General features: G+C 45.5%; 1 protein-coding gene across 1 annotated transcript in view; it reads left to right on the top strand.

The window, feature by feature from the left end:
• The first annotated feature begins 4,347 nt into the window (after nucleotides 1-4,347).
• Pkc53E (Protein C kinase 53E) overlaps nucleotides 4,348-10,794 on the top strand; it is a 214,868-nt gene continuing 208,421 nt past the window's right edge. Inside the window, exon 1 of the mRNA XM_086972146.1 lies at nucleotides 4,348-10,341. The gene's annotated coding sequence lies outside the window, so the exon portion shown is untranslated. The remainder of the gene's footprint in view (nucleotides 10,342-10,794) is intronic.

The following is a 10,794-nucleotide window of genomic DNA, read 5'->3' as shown; positions in this document are numbered from 1 at the left end:
TCACATAATTTCTCTAATAACTTCAGCCATGAAATACTTATGCCCTTCGTTTTTACGTTTCTTCTGTCCCATACACACATCCATTTGTACTGAGAGTGAAGCATCCGTCGGTATGTTTCCATTACGCGATGCTCAAGGACGAGAACTGATCATAGCTTTGTTTCCTTTTGCTTGCTGGTATCATCCGATGGGAGTCAATGGTGCAAACATCGTCCGAATTTCTTCATTCTGCAATCTGACCACAATTTCTAACACATTCGTATTTCTCTACCCATGTCAGCAAAGCTCGACCGCTCAAGATCACTGATCTTATGTGCGCGTTGCCAGTTGTGGGCATCACAGTTTCGTTAAGATCTCCTTTTCTGGGTGGACTCGAAAAGCTAAGAGAAATCCGGCTCCTCCCTTCACTGTTGATGTATTTATTAGAGACGGTGCAAGGAAAAGGCTTATCTTTCTGCTGCAAGCTTTCGGCTCGAGTCTTCCTTCTAGGGCATCGTCCATTGCGCCGTTCTCGTTGCTTCCGCCACTGGCTGCCGCCCCTGTCAAAGGAAATTCATGCAGAATTGTGAACTCTCTCCGCAGAGCGGCCTCGGTATTACGGTTGCACTGTAGTGGTTCGCTTTATGTAGTTGATTTAGGCCGCAGCTTAACTGAGCTATATAATGGCTTCGTCCAGCGCCAGCATCAATGGATTGCTGAAAAATAAAGTGAAACAGGTAAAGCGTACGCTGTAGGTAAACGATGATTGTGGTGGTCTGCTTAGAGATAAAAAGAAAAACATGTTAGAAGCCTAAAATAAGGGCATAGGCCGTAGGCTTGCAAGGGAATCAAAGCACGGCCCGCTGCTGCTTATTACGATCCGAGCCGTAGAGTCTGATCCTGAGAAACTGAGCAAAAGCTAAAACGTAAACCATATATATATATATATAAAATCTGAATGTCTTGAGATGAAAGTTAAATGATGACATCCTTTCCACTGATATAAGGTCGAAATGAGCTTGATCCAACCAGTAAAATATCATATCACTTATGACCTCAAGTTTTTCAATTTTCTTGGAGAACATCTTTCTATTGTACATTAAAACATAGTATAATGCAATGCGAATTATTATAACATGTTAGAGATATAATCATAAATGGCTAGGCCTTTCAGGACATTAAATTTTGTCGAGGGTGCATCCTATGCAGGGGTGATGGTCATCCTGATATCAAAGGGACATGATCTTAGATTAATACTGGGAGTTGGCCTAGCATCATACGTGGAGTTATAGTATTTGCAGCAAAGGTCTAGAGTTTATTCATACCTGAGCTGAGATGAGATTAGTACAACTGTATTATATACTAGTACGACAATAAAAGTAAAGTTAAAGTTATAGAGGTACATGCTAACAATGCAATATCTGCTATTGGAGTTACCAAAGAAGAACACCAAGGAACACCGATTTCTGCGTGATGTTGATCCACAGTAGGAATGCTCATGAGAAAGAAGTTACCATACAATTCACTAAAACATAAGTCTACAGTTCGGGAAGATCGGTTCACAGATTAGACAAGGCCGATTTGCGTTTCAAATAACGTCTGTTCCAGCTTTTTAATTGAGGGCCTGTGTTTTGCCACCCAACCATAACCTTACTTTTGCGTTTTCTGTCCGCTGTGTTTGAGGCCTCGTTATTTCGTCCACACGTTGCCACACGTAGGAAGTATAAACTGATGATGGATTACTTTTTGCTGTAAATTCTAGCTGATTTATATATTTTTTTATATTAAATGCATATATACACCCAAGATGTTTTCATTTCGTTCTCATCGAATGATCCACATATTATGCACTAGGATACTATATTTTTTTTTTTTTTTTTCGAAAATACGTATATCTCTATAATTAATATCATGACATTATGACAATGGCGAGCCTTCTGCTAGATAACATACCTGAGCCATAATTTCATAAATGTGGGGATTTATGTGATCGCTCAATGACAACCAAGGGGACAACATGTTAATATCGTAGCATGTCCTCTTGGTTGTCATTGAGCGATCACATAAATCGTATTTCGATTTTTCCGTCAAAATAACTATTTCAAATTTAGACAAAAGGGATTATAATTTTCAACCCCTTAATCGCGACCGGCTTGCCTCACTCGTTTTAGTTTTGCTAGTCACTAGTCTTAGTTTTATTGCATTGATTCTAAGATGAAGCCTTCCATCCGTTCTCTCCCTCTCTTTCTTATTCTGCCCTCACCAAAGCCTTGTCCTTCAAACCCTCCCATCGAGGTGCGTTTCGACTACTAACGCGAATTCGTACCTAACCAGTCAGCCCCCTTAGTCTCCAACCCCCGCCTCCGCACGGTTCAATCCACGCCTTCTGTCATACCTGTGTGTACCTCTTGCATTTTTACCGTCAGATAGTCTACTGCCGAGTAAATCAACAGAAGCTCCATGATGGGCGACTCTCGGACAGCCCCCCAACCTGATCTCGTCGTTCCGTTCTTCGTACGCATGCGCCCTCAGCTGAAGCCGTTTCGCGCGGTGAAGACTACTCCGGCAGTGACTCAGGAGCGGAGGAGGGAACAATTTTTGCTAGTGGTTGGGAAGCTGTTCCTTTCCTCTGTCGCTCCAGACCACTGTCGCACCGGCGGCAATGCTATGTTCTTCAACGTCGCCTTATTTAGACGGCGAGTCGGCGGTAGCAACAATTTCGACCGGACGGGTGGACGATGCGCGTTTCAAACAATGTTGGACAATTTTCGATAAATGCACAGGGAATGTTGGTTTTCCTAATATCTCACAAGTGATGAAAAACCTCCATCATGTGTATCAGGGACAACGTTTGGTCTCGAACTACTTCTAGCGCAATTGAGGGGTAGACAAATCCCGTTAAAACAATGAAAAATATGCAAAATGACAGCAGATCTTACGATAAGAATATGGTTGCTATCAGCAGGCTCAATAGAAAAAATCTCTGAGTCAAAATCTCGGAGCATCGACGAGATCATTACAAGACGTAGAGTGATACGAGTACTCTACAGCAACTGAAATAAGAGCGCACGTCTTATTCACGTATTTATTCCATTTATAACGAGACTTACGTGACATCTCAGTCGTCACACGAACAAAGGTAATCGCGTTGCGAAATGATCATTTTTTTATACGTCAGTATATCCCCTACGAACATTCATCTAACTGATCGGTCAAACAAAAACCACTTGACAAACTGTGCCATTTGTACCGGTATCAGAACTGGTTCCCCGTAAGACAAAACTAATGAAAATAAATGATGTAAAGACTGTCGTATCCGACAATAGAAGTAAATGATCCGACCGCCTTGGACGATCGATCACACCGATGTTCTGAACGACGGAACAATGGAACGAACAACTTTTCGTTCGTCTTTCCGTTCGGCCGTTACGACCGGCAATAGCAGAATACATTTCACCTAAAAAAGGCAAATTCACCCCCAACACCAGCAGCACTCCACGGTCCTCGAAACCATTTTCGCCATTTCATTTCGTGCCCGAACCTGCCATGTCAGATGCTCGACGAACGCAATGCGTCTGCGCTACCACTAACAACAATAACACAGCCTGACGACGCTGAGCACCCACTACCCCCTTCGCGAATCTCGCAGCAGCCGGCTGTCGTCTGTCGCACGCCGAACTCCGAGGGTCCACCAATCACCCTGTGCTTTGTTCTGAGCAGCAATACTCCACCGCTCTCTTTCTCTCTCTGGAAAATAACATTGGCGCTCCGATTGCTCCTGTTGTTTGTTTATCGGTCTGTCTGCCCATCGACTACTGGCTTGCGCTGGCTGTGGCCCAGGTATGCCCCATCGTGTCCTGACCAACACACTGTTTGTGGCTGGCAACGCTGAAGGCTCCCGTTTGCTCACACAGAAACGACGAGCCCACCCGGAGCAACGGCGAAAACCGGACGATTGTAATGGTGGTGCCAGTAGCCGTTACGGCGGTGGCGGTGGCGGTGGCGGTGTCGGCGAATTGGGCGAGGGACTCTGGGTACCGCCGCTGTCTTCGCCTTCCGCCGACCACTGCTGGGCCGACACGCGCGCACAGCACAGAACGATGGCTGAACTACTTGTTTTGCCGCAGCTGCTGCTGCCACTGACACCCGTATCAGCTATACGACCGCCGCAGCGACGGTGAGGAAGAGGCTGAGGGTTCGTTTCCGAGGTGGTAAGGGTAGGTCCATCGGTTGCGTTCGGGAGTGAGCTCAGTTGCTTGTGGGACCAGGTGCCAAGACTCGACGGGCGGCAGCAGCAGCAGCAGCAGCAGCAGTTGGTGCCATCGGCCGCTGCTACTACTACTACTAATGTGGAATGACTGAGCGCGGTGCAGTTCGGTGGCAAAGGAATTCTGCGCTCGGAGCAACGACGGCGGCACAACAGTTCAACTGGAGCAGCAGTTCACTGGCACAGCGGAAACACGGGCCGGCGCGGTCGTGACCACAACGAATTGCCAAGAAACCACCGGTGGCAGCGAGGCCAGGGACACCCAGTAAACGTTTAACCCAATACACGACATGGAGATCATTGCGCTAGCTAGAAGCCAGTGGTAGAAGCAGCGGCTGTAAGCAGTTAGCTGGTCCGGGTTTAAACTGGCGTGGTTCGACACCGACGACGGCTCGTCTCTATTACTGTTTAGGCAATGAATCAGCAAGGAAGTCAATCAGTCAGTCAGTCAGTCAGTCAGTCAGTCAGTCAGTGAAACCAAAATACAGGGGTACAAATCAGTTGGTAGTGGCAGTCGTAGTTGTAGCAGAAAATCGAGCAGTATCAGTTTCCGAAAACAGCACGAAAACACTTTGTCGCCGTAGTTAGTTAGTTAGTAACTGATAGTCAATCGCAGAGTTCAAAGACAAGCAGAGTGACTTTGAGAAAGAACTCTGAACCTAATTGTCCGATGTTCTTCGTGAGTGGGCCATTCACCCAAAGTGCTTGTTTGTGCCTAGGCGGATATCGTGAATACCTTGACTGTGTACGCGCTCGTTGCCCTAGTCGATAGAAAAAGCATATTCTATCTGTAAGGAACGATAAAGTCTGGGGGAGTCTTCGGCCGTCCACAGTTCGCCCTCAGATCGGTCGGATGCAGAGTAGAATCTGGTCTCCCACCGTAGCTTTGTGCTTCGTTAATCGTAGATGAAGGGGCAGCTATATAAGGCGAGCTAGGCTCTTTTTAATGATAATTTGTGACACGTGCAAAACAACGAGAATATCCACTTCGTTCGACTCGACTCTCGGATCTATCTAAGTTTATCGAAAGCTCAGGTTGAAACTCAATGAATCCTCCGCATGCAGAAGTAAAAGTAAACACGCGTCAAGGGTAACCTTGTTGGTTGGATCGCACGTTCGACACGGTAACATCATCGGGCCACCTATCAGGTAGAAATCGTATAGCACTGGACATGGAGTGTTTTTGTGTGCCGCGAAATCGATGTAGTGAACATCAGCAATTGTGACGACAGTAACCAAGGCACGAGTGGAACAACTCCGTTTCCTCAATCTGGAAAGACTAGTCAGCTGATTGCCCTCTCCTCTTGGTAGACCCTGTCGGATCATCTAAAACGACAACAGCCAAAGGTGAAGGAGCGCCAGAAACGATCTCAAAACAACGGAGTATTGAAGATCCACCAAAAGAAATTTGCTTTTAAATCCGTCTTCGCTGTGCTAAACACTACACCCTATTTTTACTACTTATTTCTATACCTTACTTATTTTCGAACGAAGCAGCTGTATACTCGCGAACTGTTTCCTCTGCTGGCAAATAGATCTTTAGGCCATAATACAAAGGCCCGAGTAGAGTGCCAATCCTGATCCAGGAAGTCAACCAGTTGGGTTTCCACTCGCGATTAGCAAACTTGCCGGGATCATGAAAAGCACGTAAGACCTGCGGTCGGTGTCAATGGGAGTGCGTTCTGTTCCGTTAGAGCATTGTACCTTATTGAAAATATCTGCAGCTCCTCGGGAATTCGCTCACTTAGTCCATTAATTAGCTGATTTAAGAATCTGATGTTTGTTTGAATAGAATATATATGGACAGAAATACCGGTAACCTGGACAAAGATGCTCGGATCCGTACCGACTATCTGAGAGCCATCGTCTTGGTGGACGCCTGACATGTGCTCTGCGCGTTTCATTGCTGCTAATGCAGCCGTCCAATCCAAGAATAAACTAATAGCGAGACGACTTCGTTGTAAGCAGTTGCTCCATAGCAACTAGGTTGTTTTGAGTCATCTGAGGTTTTTGATTTGTACGTTCGGATCGCTTCTAACGTCGGTGACGGTTTCATCGGCGCTATGTTCTCCATCATCGGTACCATTTTTATTGCTGTTGGTGCACCTTTCTAATATTAGCAGTTGATCCTAGTCGCTGCTGCAAATAATAATAGTCGTCTATAATACTGACTGCCAAATACATAAGACTCAACCTTTAGTTGTACCAATTCAACTGATGCATAGGATCGACTGACTAAAAAATCTCTTCCGAGTGTTGCCTGTTAGGGAACGGGAGGATACCTGGTTACTGTAGTCATCGTGTAGACGGATCGTGTGAACGTCTAGAGGCTATCTGGCAAGTCAGGGCTTATTCAGTAGTGAATGTGAACCAGCCGGATATTGCACCGGACCCGCGACGGTGCCTCTAATCCGATTAGGTCTAAATGAATTTGAACAATAATCAAAAGCCATAGCAGGAGGGCCTAGTGGTGATCGTCAGGTTGCTTGAAGGCTCTGGGATATTTTGTTGTGTCGAGAGGGGATAAAAAAGAGGCAGAGGACGACAAGAAGGAACGTACTGAACGTCGGAAGTGCCGCGAAAAAACAAAAAAGAAACTGGTGCATATTACAATTGCGCGATAGCAATAGCGATAGCAACGTCGTAGCGAAGGCAGCAGCTGTACGAAAAACAAGCAATAAGTTTGACGTCTCAGCTGACGAACTTCACGAAGATACAACGACAAACTCCCCATAGTAACGACGGAAACAATCACAGATATCGAACGCCGCACGAATCGCACAAACGCTTTGCTCGTTGCTACGAAAAACCGATTGCAATTACGACAAAACGTATTAGTGCTACGGAAAAACGGGAACAGTTGTTGGGAGTAGAGTGAAGTCAATGGCAAAATCTAACGATCCTGCTTTGATATTCTAGAAAAGAAAAATAGGAAACTAGCTAGATCTAAGTGACAGTGGTGACACTGAAAACGAACAGAGAGATAACCATTCTTCCACAAACAATTCAAGAATACCTCGGTTTTGCTCTAGACAAGAATAGTTGTCAAGTTTTACTTACGCCTTCCAGGTAGGCGGCCTACTGAGGACCCCAATATTAACGGTGGTTTATATTGTTGGATTGTAGAGTTGGAATTACGGGCCAGCAAACAGGGAACGCTTAACGCAGCGTGTCCTAACCAGGTCGCGCAAAGGACCTGGGACCTCAAAAGCCTTTGCCACTAAGAGTGGTAAAGACAATTACACGTCCTACACTGAACGTGGCGCTTCACGATAGTATGACCGATTCGAGCAGTACGAACTACTAGGAACTGCCAGCGCGTAAGTAGCGACCGATGAAGCAACGGTTTGTATGCATATGCATATTTAATTTTCGAGATCAGAGAAGCTGGGTGCCTCATTGTCACCGTCAACAGTACTATCGCTTATTATTGATCGGAGGCGCACATCATACTCAGTTTTTGTTTGCTCAAGCCCACAGCGTACGGGCGACCGCGCAAGCAAGTTAGCACGTCGCCGACTCCCAGCAGCAACAGTGACCGCAAAGCTGAAAATCGAAGAAAAGAAAAAGAGCAACCATTGTCGTGACATCGATAGAGTGACTGCGTACATGGCAGAAAGGCTAGGACGACCTGTGTTAGAAGGAGACTTCGAGGCCCATTATCTTGTGCCGCACGGTGACAGCAACGGAACGGTATAGGACGTTTACGTTTTAGGCCATTTCTTCTCTTAGTTCTGCTGTAGATCTGCGCTTATTCGATTGTTCTGGCCATCGTTGGTTTTCACTTTTACCATGTAACAACGTATAATCTTCTTCGTATTGACAATAGTTCCATCAACAACGACGATTTTGCTTGAGCCAGTATAATTACTAGTACTTTTATGCACGATTCGTGCTATAATTGTTACTCTTTACGAGTCAATCTGTGCGTTTGATTGGAGTTGAAGCAGGAGGCGACAACGAGCCCGCGACGAGTTAATCGTTCTCGCACTGAATTATTAACGGGCGCCGGTGACCGACAAATGTCGAGTTTACTTCTTTCTGTTTGGCTATCTATCTCAGCCCACGCCGTTTTACGCGTTTTTCATTGGTACTGCTTCGATGTTGTATACACGTTTTATGCGTCTCTCTATATTGTTCTGTGTTGGCAAGCCAGTATCCCTTAGACCAGAAGCTCATTAAGATCATTAGCATCGACATATGGAAGGACGAAACTACCGCTGGTCACGACCCAGTTCCACTACAACTGATATTATTACAAACTTTACGGCCGCTGACGCCACAATATCAACAACAAATGTAACCTACTATTCACAAGAAGAATTTAAGTAAATTACACTACTTCTAGCCTGTAATTTGTCTTCATAGCATTGAACGAGTCGTTGCCTTACGCCAGGCATCGTTTTAAAACAGGGCTTTTGCGTGTGGCTCAAGGAGGTTCGGTCGGATTAGGCAGCCATTGCTTGTACATTACGAATAATATTTTCGGTTGTACCCTTAACATTTGTCTGAGGAACTCGTCAAACAAATATATATGTGTAACATCTTTTCGGATTTCGAGTTCTCTATTCAGAGGAGTAAGCATTTTCGTCTTCTGAGCAGCGCGCAAACCAACAACACCCATTAAATCAAAATCGACCTCGGAGCACCAGTTATTTTTTCACAACAGATTTAAGCCCACATGGCCGGAACAACAAGACACCAGAAGCAAAGTCTCAATACCACAACCAATAATAGTGACAAGAATATTGTTGAAGTCCTCTAAACTTTAGCCATTCTAGTGTGTTTCACCTCTCCAACTACATTTTCTCGTTGCTCAAACCTGGCCGTTCTTTTATCTGAGCCTATTTGAAGGAAATACAGCTATCTCAAAAACTGATCCATTCTTCTCGAGTCTACTGAGATCCACTACTGCTGGCCAACTAATCTTCATTAATCTATTTTCCGTATGACTACCGAAGCGTGTACCACGGTGATGCTTTGTTAAGGTTCGCTAATCGCTCGATCGACTGACCTACGGACGGAAGAATCTGCCACACCCAGCTTTGTCGCTTCCCTTCCTGAAGTAGAACTTGCATTACAAGCACACGTTCTTCCCCCCCATTGCCGCCCAACAGTAAGTGCAGAAGCGCTACGACTAAAGCAAACGATAAGCAGCCCACTTTTCCCGAATTTCTGGAAATCACAAGTCAAACAAACAGATGGGCCTGTACGATACATGTAGTAGCAGCAGCAGCAAGCCACAACCGAAATAACAGCTCGGCGGGAGGGGTAAAGCCGAAAATTTACGACCGATTTTAGGGACCAAGGCCGAACACCTAAGGTCTCCCGGTTCTCTAAAACGAATCCTGTTTCCTTAATAGCCGCATGGTAAGTGATTGAATAGAAACTAGACGTGATTAAGACGCAGCGCTACCAAGCGGCAGGTATCAACTACTGCCAGTATCCGACAGTATCGATTTCAAAGTAACCGCTTAAGACGAACGGCAAATCTTCAGCGTACGCGTAAGCTTGTCGCCGCCTAGTCATCCGCAATAACTGACACATCAGCAGGAACCATATGAATGATCATCCATTGCGGTCCGAGCTATCCTCCATTTTTGATTGGCGTTTACTGTTGATTGTTATCTATCGGCTAGAAGTAACAGTAGCACTATTACGTCGTTATTAATTTGCCAGTCAGCCTGCAACAGGTCGCCGCTACTATCGAACATCAATACGTCTCTAATTGAATGACTAGCTTGGTAATCTTCAGTGAGTCAATGGCAAACTACGATTGTGGTCTTTGAGTGGACGAGCAGTAACTGTGTCAACGACGAGCCTACGACATCATCACGACCGGATGTATTCCTTCAAAACAAACAAAAAATCCACCGAATAGAGAAGCGCAAATTGTTTTTCTACGACAATTACTAGTTCTTGTATTCCCGCAAAAGAATCCGTCAGAAGGACCAAAGCTCAGAGAGAGTACCGCAGGCAACCGGGTCAACAATTAGCAAAACTTGGTAGTGCACTTTTCGGCTCAAATTGAAGGATCGCAGTAGCGTACCGCTGTCAGCCTTTTCAGCAAGCGGCTTGCTCGCGTACGGCCACAGGTAAGTAGTAACAGAGCGATGACTAGTTCGATAGGGAAACGACTAGCTGAGCGATTCCTCTTTCTAGCTGTTAGCAGTTCGAGAAGGCGTCTGAACAGGGCATTAAGACAGAGCTGGACTAGACCTCTTATCGGGCCATTGGAAGCGAATCTAGACACATTTGGGTTAACAACTCCATGCGATAAAATACGTTGACCTCATTGTCGCGTTTAAGCTGAAAACCTAAGGCTGAAACCTATTTCTCCTAGCCATCTCTCAATACTGCCTCTTAAGACGATTCAGTTGTAGGCTGAAAAGTTAATACCGTTATACTACTGACTTTCGAAAGGCTACGACGGCCTAACAATGTGTCACATATTGTCATTGTCCGAAAAAAACCGGTTGAGAGACGCTACCGGCCTAATCGGTAGCCTAAATCGAGAGGTTCAACCGAGATGTCTGTCTGTCTGTCAA

The sequence above is a fragment of the Varroa jacobsoni genome, unplaced genomic scaffold (genome assembly GCF_002532875.2).
Source record: "Varroa jacobsoni isolate VJ856 unplaced genomic scaffold, vjacob_1.0 scaffold_1398, whole genome shotgun sequence".
Taxonomy (NCBI): Eukaryota; Metazoa; Arthropoda; class Arachnida; order Mesostigmata; family Varroidae; genus Varroa; species Varroa jacobsoni.
The sequence above is the reverse complement of the archived record's forward strand: the minus strand, read 5'-3'. Positions and strand labels throughout refer to the sequence as shown.